Below are 8,225 nucleotides of genomic sequence, written 5' to 3' on the forward strand. Positions count from 1 at the left end.
TTTCGCAGCAGATGGTGACTCACCAACTCAGGTCTTATCAGTCACAAATGAAAGAAAGGACTTTGACAGCAGGTGCTGTCCTGAGCCAGGGTCAGAAGGTCCCCAGTGAAACAGAGAAACAGGGCTGAATATGTGGCCTAATTGGTAGAGTTCTCATCTAGCACTCAGGAGACCCTGGGTTCAGTTCACACAAACCGGGCACTGAAGCACAAATCTGCCAACCCAGCACTCCAGGGGTGGAGGCAGAAGGACCAGAAATTCAAGGTCATCCTCAGTTATAAGGCAAGTTATAGGCTAGCCTGGGCTACTGTGCCTTCTTTTGGGCAGGGTGGTATCTCAGACATGCTTGCTTGCCCATTCCACCCTGCAGACAGGGCAACGTGCCCACACCAGAATCCCGCTTCCACGTTGTCTCCTCAGGGTCATGCCAGCTAAGGTCAGGCACATTGCTTCTTTCTCAGCCTCGTAAAGTTCATCTAGGGCTGCCATGAGCCAGCAGGTGGGGAGAGAACCTGTGAGGACGGATGGCTTGAGGGCCTCCGGCTTCTGGTAGGTTCTGACAATGGCCAAAGTGTCTATTGTCCCCAGTTCCCCTCGTCGGCTCCCACAAGCTGGCCACATACCTTTCATTAAGACCCAGTTTCCTACCCAAGCGGTGTGGCACATGCCTTCAATCCCAAAACTCAGGAGGCAGAGGCAGGTGGATCTCTGTGAGTTTGAGGCCAGCCTGGTCTACAGAGCGAGTTCCAGAACAGTCTGGCTACACAGAGAAACCCTGTCTCAAACAACAACAACAACAGACTCAGTTTCTCCTGCCCACTGCCCCGTCCACACAATCTTCCCAAGTTTCTCCTGTCCGGACCATCTAGGGGTTGTGACAACCTAAGGACAGCAACGTCGCTGACCACATCTGCACATCCACGCCTGCTTCCTTGTAAATGCACTTTTTAGTGGAGTCTCTCAACAGCCTACATGAAGGGCCTGTTTAACTGGCAATCAGCGGCAAACAGTGTCTCTGCCTCCCTGAGATTTCTGGCTGTCCATCTGGGAGCTCAAAAGCAGACTCTTTCTTCCTTCAGTCCCGGGAGAGAACTGCCCTGTAGTCTGCCATCTGAAATATATTTCTCAATTTCCCACCCAACTGTCTTCATACTGGGCTCCACCCTTTAGACTTCTCTGTGAAGGTGGCAATGAGCGAGTTCCCTTAAGTTTCCCCAGCATGGCCGGGTGGTGGTGGCACACTCCTTTAATCCCAGCACTCGGGAGGCAGAGACAGGCGGATCTCTGAGACCGAAGCCAGCCTGGTCTACGGAGTGAGTTCCAGGACTGCCAGAGCTTCCCTAGCCCCAGTTCTGGGGGATTTTTCTTAGAGGAGCTGATGGTGGCTATCCTCTGCAGGGAGAGGGGTACAGGGTTGAGGGGACTGCTCTCCTTTTCCAGTCTGTGAGCCAATCCCTGCGGCATTTCCCGCAATTCCAGCTGACACATCTTCTCATGTAAGTCAGCTGGAGTTGGCGTTTCTCTCCTACAGGATGGAGAGGGGAGGTTATATGTATATATAGTCCTGTTGTTGTTTGGCGCCCTTCAGGTTCCCTCCTGAGCCATTTCTCCCTATGGGTCCCGTGACTAGAAGTTCCCAGAAGGAGAGAGGTGCCCTTTGCCTGGGATGAGACAGAGGGATTGATGCCTTGAAGCCCAGGTTTGAGTGGAGGAGTCAGGCCACCCAGGAATAATTGAAATTTCTTCCTGGTTGAGGTTAAAGACCTGGCATTCACATGAGGGTCTAGTCTTAGTTTTAATCCAAAGATCAAGAGTTTAAGAGTTGGATGTGGTGGCTCATACCTGTAATCCCAGCACTTGTGAGGCTGAGGCAGAAGGATTGCTGCCAGTTTGAGGCTGTCTCAAAACAGCAAGAGTTGATGGGTATCTGTGTACCATTGTACAACTGAGAAACAAAGCACAGATGAATGACCTCAATAGACATCGGAAGAGTCCATTTAATTAATCCTTTTTCTTTTGTATGTGTGATCGTCTGTGTCAGCACATGCCCCAAGTGGACATCTGCTCCCTCCATCTGCAGCCTACCACATTAGCCGTTAGCCGCAGGGGATGCTGAGACTCTCCTGAATTAGCCTACCACGTTAGCCGCAAGAGATGCTGGGACTTGGTTGGATGCTTGCTCGCTTGCAGGAAGCCCTGGGTTCCACCAAGAGCACCGAATTACATCAGGTGCAATAGTGCTGACCTCTAATCCCAGCACTCACAGGGTGGACGCGGGGTGAAGAGACCGCCAGCGTGATATGATGAAGGGTTTCACTGTGGCTATGAGAGAGAGAACAGCCAGAGGCGTCTGGAAGAGCCCAGAGCAGAAAGAAAAGTAGGCTGAACGTGGCCAGCCGAGTGGACCTGGCCAGGGCGAGAGAAGAGCGGGAGAGAAGAGTGGAGCCATAGAGACAGCGAGACAGCGGGAGACAGAGCAGGAGCGTAAGAGGGAACAGGCAGGACTGGCAGAGAACAAAGGGGGGCGAGCAGCTGGGGCGGGGTGAAGGAGCTGGACACTAGGAGAGGGGTCTTTGAACTGTGTGACAAGTGCTTGTGAGTAGGGACTGGGGAGCCTAGAGGCAGCGTGAGCTTTGGCAGGCAGCCACAGGTACCTGTCAATGGAGAGTCCTATGTTCCTTCTGCCAGAGGTGAGGGAAGCGACTTCCTGCAGATGGGAGAAGTGTTCACAAGTATCCAGGGAATGCTGGCTTTTATCTAACCACCAGAAATCCTCCTATAGTTCAGACTGAATTCTTTTCCCAGTATTTGGACTGTTTGAGACTCAACCATCAGAAATTCAGGGTCATCCTCTGCTATACTTTGAGTTTGAGGCCAAACTGGGTTATTAGAGACCTTGTTTCAAAAAAAAAAAAAAAAAAAAAAAAAAAAGGTGAGCCTCAAGTCAGCCAGGTACCCCACCAGCGGAGTCCCCCTTTCTGCTCTGTAAGATGCCGCATGGCTGGCTTGGCACGGGCAAGCCAAGTTTATTCTTTGTGTACTTTCCAGAGATGAGGCATGTGGTTAAAATATTATTAGAAAATTCACAATAAGCTGAGTCACAGCTAAGCTGCCCTCGGTGCGGCTTTGCTTTCTCTTATCTCAGGGGGAGACATGTGACCTTGGTGGACAGGGCCAGCCAGCAGCTGGAAGTCGGCTGGGTTCCAGCTAATCCCACCGGGAGGAGTCAGAGTCCGGCTGACACAGTCGTGGGATGAGCTAGAGGCAGTTTCAGTCAGGGTTCCAGAATGAGGCAGACTGGGTCCCCATAGCTGTGACGCAGACAGTGCGGAGCCACAAGCACGTGTGTCCTCGCACGTGGCTGAGAATAAAGGGCTTCTTCTTAACTGTGCCCGGTCCAGCAGGAAACTATTCCTGCCTCATTTCTTCCCTAGAAAACAGGGTCGTTCTCCCAACCCCGCCAGAGCCCGAGTCACACCTGTAACTCCAGCTGCAAAGGATTTGGGAAATGGACTCCCCGGATCCCCAGGCCCTGAAGCAGAGGAAGCTCGATGGAGGCAGGGTGGGCTTGATGAAGCTACAGCTGAATTGGTAGAGTGTGCTTTCCACTACAGAGCCCTGGGTTCCAGGACCCCTAGCCCCTAAACTGAGCATGGTGTCCTTACCTGTAATCCCAGCACTCCAGATGTGGAGGCAGGGGGATCAGAAATGCAAAGTCATCCTCAGCAGTGTACTGCGTTCGGGGCAAGCCTGGGCTAGTAGAGACCCTGTCTGAACATCAAAACAAACAACAAAATTTCCTTTTGACAGCATTTCTGTAAGCATGGTTTTAGGATCTGTGCTAGTTAGGATGCCACTCCTTCCTTGCGTGAGGCGTCCAAGTGTTCTACCCACCGAGCCATCTCACCCACTGTAGAGTGCAGAGAGGAGGAGCAGAGACAAACCTAGGAAGCCTGGTGGTGGAAGAACAGATGGTTTGCTTATTATTTGGGACAAGGTCACATGTAGCCCAGGCTAGCCTTGAGCTTATAGCTGAGTCTGACCTTGAATTCTGATCTTCTCTGGGATTACAGACGTGTGCTCCCTGTACATGTCATTGGAGCATTTTATTTATGTTTTCGAGCCTTGATTTCTTGATGTGTGTTCTAGCAAGGAGCGCTTCATGCCCTTTTACAGTGTAAGCGTTAAGAGAACAGTCACTGTTGGGAACCAGGTATTCCCCCAGGATGCCTTCAGCCGCTCAACACCAACAGCTGTGTCATCACTAGCCACCAAACACAACAGTCATCCCCTTTAAAAAGTCCCCACTGGGCTGGAGGGGTGGCTCAGTTGTTAAATGCCAGACTCACTATATGTGTGTGTGTGTATACATATATACATATGTATAATATATATACACACATATATATGTATATAAAGTTCCCACCGTCACCGCCTGTCTCTCTCTCTGTCTCTCTCTTGTCCCAGCTTGAGATGGACTTTCATAACCGCCCCCTCACCCACCCACAGTAAATCTCTCTTGTGTGGTGTGATTTGATCCACCAAGGCACTCTTCCTCAGAAACCCTAACAGTTCTGATCATCCATGAGACCATACTCCATTTATTTATTTGTTTATTTGTTTGTTTTTATTTTTTTTATTTATTTGGTTTTTCAAGACAGGGTTTCTCTGTAGCTTTGGAGCTTGTCCTGGAACTGGCTCTTGTAGACCAGGCTGGTCTTGAACTCACAGAGATCCACCTGCCTCTGCCTCCTGAGTGTTGGGATTAAAGCCAGCTCTTTTATTTTTTTTTTAACAATTGATTTACTTGTACTTTATGAGCCTTGGTGTTTTGCCTGCATGCGTGTCTGTATGAGAGTGTCGGATTCCCTGGGACAGGAATGACGGACAGTTGTGAGCTGCCTTGTGGGTGCTGGGTCCTCTGGAAGAGCAATCAGCGATCTTAACCGCTGAGCCATGTCTCCAGCCCCTGGGGTCACACCCCTTTAAACCCAGCAATTGGAGACAGAGACAGGAGGGTCTCTGTGAATTCAAAGCCAGCTTTGTCTATATAGCAAGTTCCAGGTCAGCCGGGGCTTCGTAGAGAGACACAGTCTCAAAAATTTAAAAATAAACCCTGGCGGTGGTGGTGCACGCCTTTAATCCTAGCACTCAGAAGGCAGAGGCAGGCGAAGCTCTGTGAGCTTGAGACCAGTGTGGTCTACAGAGTGAGTTCCAGGACAGCCAAGGATGTTACACAGAGAAACACTGTCTCAAAATAAAACAAAACCCCAAATCCAAAACCAAACAGTCATGGATGGACAGACTGGAGGCACAGGTCTGACTGACACACCTTGAGCATTTGGCAAATGCCTCTTGTTACGGGAACCAGTGGGTCTTCTGGAGGTGAATGTCTGGGTCACAGTGTGGCTCTGCCCAGCTTGCCAAAGGCCGGACACCCACAAACAGCTGAGGGATGGAAATTCTGGAAGCCCCTGAAGGGGAGGGGGAGGCTGAGAGAGAGGGGAACCTGACAGGGAACTGGGAGGCTGTGCACTTCAGCGGGGAAGGAACATTCACTCTTAGGACACCTCTGGGCAGGAGTGTACGGTCAATGTCTTCAGGTCCCCTTGGTCACTGTCCTCAGGTCCTCTTGCTAAGGATGAGGGGGCCACTGGTTGCTGAAGGTAGGGGGCTTAGAGAACCCAGTGAGAGCTAGACCTTGAGTCTGAGAAGTTCAGGAAAGGGTGTGGCCCTGGGAGGAGGGCCTGCTGCCAGGTAGCTCTTTGCTCTGAGGTCATGGAGGGGCCCAGCCTCATTTCTATATGCAAATCCCTCTGCAGGGACAGGATAGACATTTGGCCAGCCGTGCTGCGCAGACACAGCACCATTTGGGGACAGTTTCTTAGCTTTGCTCCTCAGCACTGTCCTGAGACAAGCCTCTTCATTTCACTCAGCACCACGTTTGCTGGGTGCCCCGTGTCCTGGGCTGCACAGTCATGCCACACAGAGGGTACATGTCCACAGGGAGAAAAGAATTCTTTATTTGTGAATACACTGTTGCTTATTCACTTTCCTGACTAGGTATTTCAATAATTGCAAGTTTTTGACTATTACAAATTGTGCTGATGAGACATTCTTGTGGGTGTCACTTGAGGCCCTGCTTGTGGGCGCTGGTGGCATTTAAGGATACCTGGTTTCTAAGGTGATATAGTTCCTGCTCCTGGTAACATCAGCATCGGGCTAGGACTGGTCCCCATCTGTGTCCGTCCATGTGGTGGGCTTCAGGATGAGAGGCCAGGGCAATAGTTTACAGAGTAAGAAAAGCTGGACCAAAAGAAACCACCCAGGCACCCATGCCCTGTTTATACCAAGCTTGGAAATAGCCAGGACCACCTAAGGTGCTGTAGTCATGCGGGGAGCAGAGGAAGAGTCCTGGGGACTTTGCCCTCTCCATCCCTCTGTCCATTCCCCACTTTTATCCCTTCCTTTCTCCATTCTTCCTCTCCACTTCCTTCTGATCAGGGTGAAATTCTGGTTGTTAGACAAAAGCCAGCATTCCTCAGGAACTTGGGAAGCGGGTTCCCTCTACCAAAGGAGCCATTTCCCTTATCCCTGGCAGAAGGGACAAATGGCTTCTGGGGTGCCTATTAGCGAACCAAAGTGCATGTGGGCCCCAGGCTCCCTCAGCATCACAGGTACCTGCTACACATTTCAGAGTTCATGCCGGCACGTGTCTCTTCTTACCTCCTCCCTTACTCCAGACTCCCCTGGTTCAGGAGCTCCCTGCCCCCCAGGCTACCCATCCTCCTTATAACCCTGCTACCCCAGCCAAGTTCCCCCTTTCAGCTTTCTTTCTCAGTCCCCTCTTGATGGTCTCTCCTGTTCCTCACTGTTGGTCCTCTGTCTTCCCCTCTCTCTCACACACACCCCCACCCCCCGTCTCTCATGACAAGTCCAGTCTCTGCTCTGGACGCTTCCAGATACCCCTGACTGTTCTCTTCCTCATATCTATGGTTACAAACCTTCCGCTTAGCCATATCTTGGGTCAGTCATGTTGTCAATATATACACTTCCTATTTCTTTTCTCCGTTGTAGGGTGCGGGGCTCATTACTGTTTGTTTGTTTGAGACAGGGGCTCACCATGTAGCCCTGGCTGACCTGGAACTCACTGTGTAGTCCTGGCTAGCTTGGATCTTACTGTGTAGCTCTATCTGAGCCGGATCTCACTGTGAAGTCCTGATTGGCCTGGAACTCATGGACACCTGAACCTCTAAAATTAAAGGCACGTACCACCACCTTTGATCCTGTTGTTGGATTTTGAGACAGGTTCTCACTACTATAGCCCAGGTTAGTTTTGAACTCTTGATCTTATATTAACCTCTTACATATGAGATTATAGGGGTACACAACCTGACCTGTTCTATTCTGTACACAGGTCAGCAAGCTGTTTTTTTGTTTTTTTTTTTTTTTTTTTTTTTTGTTTTTTTTTTTTTTTTTTTTTTTGGTTTTTCGAGACAGGGTTTCTCTCTCTGTAGCTTTTGGAGCCTGTCCAGGAACTAGCCCTTGTAGACCAGGCTGGCCTCAAACTCACAAAGATCCACCTGCCTCTGCCTCCCGAGTACTGGGATTAAAGGTGTGCACCACCACTGCTTGGCTGCAAGCTGAGTTCTTATTTGTGCATGTTGGGCTTTGTTTTTTTAGATTTGTATATATACGTGTTTGCCTGCATGTGTATCTGCACACCACATGCCTATGTGATGCCCATGAAGGTCAGAATATAGTGTCAGAGCCTGGGTTACAGATGGTTGTGAGCCACTACATGTGGGTGCTGGGAATCGAACCTGGGTCCTCCGGAAGAGCAGCCAGTGCCTGCCTGTACCTCTGGCATGCTGGGATTGAGGGTGTGCACACCGTGATGTCTTAATGCCTTTTGAACAAGGGGTCCCTGGTGCTCATTTGTATTGTGCCACAGACACATACCCTGTGGCTGTCCCTGCTCCTCAGACCCCCAACTCTGTCTCTAGGGATGTAGAGTAGGACTTGGTCTTGGACTCTGATGGGGCAGTGCGGTCCCACTGCAGCCCCCTCTCGTGAGCACTGACGAGCAGGTGTGTCTGTAGCAGCGTTGCTGAGCTGCAGGAAGACCTGCCCCTCCATTGGCTTCTTTAGGATGTGATACGATACACACCAGAAAGTTTATCATCGTAACCATTTTCTGGTTTTTGTGTTTTGGTTTTTCAAGA

Source organism: Myodes glareolus, chromosome 18, assembly GCF_982192425.1.
Source record: "Myodes glareolus chromosome 18, mMyoGla1.1, whole genome shotgun sequence".
In the NCBI taxonomy this organism is placed as follows: Eukaryota; Metazoa; Chordata; class Mammalia; order Rodentia; family Cricetidae; genus Myodes; species Myodes glareolus.